The sequence below is a fragment of the Leptosomus discolor genome, chromosome 6, assembly GCF_034619465.1.
Source record: "Leptosomus discolor isolate bLepDis1 chromosome 6, bLepDis1.hap2, whole genome shotgun sequence".
Classification (NCBI taxonomy): domain Eukaryota; kingdom Metazoa; phylum Chordata; class Aves; order Leptosomiformes; family Leptosomidae; genus Leptosomus; species Leptosomus discolor.
In genome coordinates, this window is record NC_141396.1 from 15033052 (window position 1) to 15034708 (window position 1657).

Here is a 1657-nt window from a genome sequence, read left to right on the forward strand (position 1 = left end):
CTCTGCCGGCAGCCTCTGGCGACGTTTCCCCCCACCCGCTTCGGTCGCTCAGTGCGGTCTAGGGGCGGACGCCGGGGTCTGTCCTCCCTGCAATGGGAAGCCTGGGGGTGAACGGCTGCGCTCCCTTCCCTCCCTCCCCGCAGCACACGCAATAAATAATAAACCACAGCCGATTTTAAAATCGGGGGTAAAATAAACCACAGAGCAGCACTCTAGGAATCTCCAGCAAGAAAACACGACATCCCTGTCGCTTCATTAAAAAAAGCGACAAAAACGGTTAAAAAAACCCCCTGACGTGATATTGTCAGATTTACAGCCCAAAGCCTTAACCACCCCTAAGAGCCGCTTATTTCTTTTTACCCCAAAAGGTGAATCGAAACTTACCAAAGGTTGAAAAAAATCCATACAAAATCCAGCAGCAGAGTCCAAGTTCCATATAAAGCTCCTAAATTTAGCGCTCCGGATCGGATTTTTCTTTTCTTAGGTTTGCAACTGACATTCAATATTTTAAAGGGACTTTTGTCCCCCACCAACCTGGCTAACAGCTGAGAGCACGGACTAGCTCGGGTCTTTTTTTTCTCCTCCCTCTCCCCCTGATGGGAGTTGGGAATCAGAGTCTTTTAAAGGAAACAGATCAAAGGGTTAAGATCCAAAACTGGAAAAGGAGGAAGATTAAAAAAAAATAATAATAGCGACGGTGACGATGGTGAAAAAACGAATTCTCTCCGCAGCCCCCAAGATTTGCTTCTAACCCGGTGAAGCAGCAGAGAAAAAAAGGAAGAGAAAAAAAAAAAAAAAAGACAAGACAGGAAAAAAAAAAAAAAAAAAAAAGGAAAGAAAAAAACCAACCCTCTCGCCTGCTTCGAGATTGCGAGGTCTTGAATGGGAAAGCTCGGTCATTCAGAGCAAACCCCAGCCCAGCGCAGCCCTCCCAGCCTCGTCCAGCCCTCCCGGAGAGGGATGGGAGAGGGGATGGGCTTTGCCAAGGGGGGAATCTAAACCCCGCGGTCCCCAAATCAACCTGCTCTGACTCCCCACCGGGGCTGGCGGAAAAAAAAAAGGCGTCCGGGGTGGGGGGGAAGTGGGGGGGGGTGTCCCACCTAGCCCGGTCTCATGGCCGTCCGGGGGTCCGCAACCCCCCGACGGCAACAATGCGAAGGAGCCGGGGGGGTCCCGGGGCCGAGGGACGGGATCCGGGGGTCCCGGGGCCCGCGGAGCGCCTTCCCCCGGCGCGGCTTCCCCGCTCCGGCCCCGCCGGGAAGGGGCGAGGCGGCAGCGGGCAGCCGGGAGGAGCCGGCAGAAGCGTGCGGTTCCGGGAGAGCCGAGTCAGCTCTCAGCCATTTTGAGCTGACCTGCTGGAGAACGGAGACCGGAGGCGCATTAAAAATATTTTTTTTTAAAAAAATAATTTAAAAAATAATTAAAGATTAAATAAAGTCACCGGAACAAAACCGCTCCCGCTGCCTCCCCCGCCCGCACGGCGGGGCTCTGCGGAGGGGCTGCGGGGACGCGCGGCCAGCCGAGCCTGAGCCTGAGCCGAGGCGTCCCGTCCCGCCGGGGCCGCTCAGCAGAGCCCCCCGCGCCTGCCCCCGCCGCCTCCAGCCATCTTGGGCTCGCCCTGGGCGCCGCCCGCCCGCCCGCCGGAGCCCCACGCCCC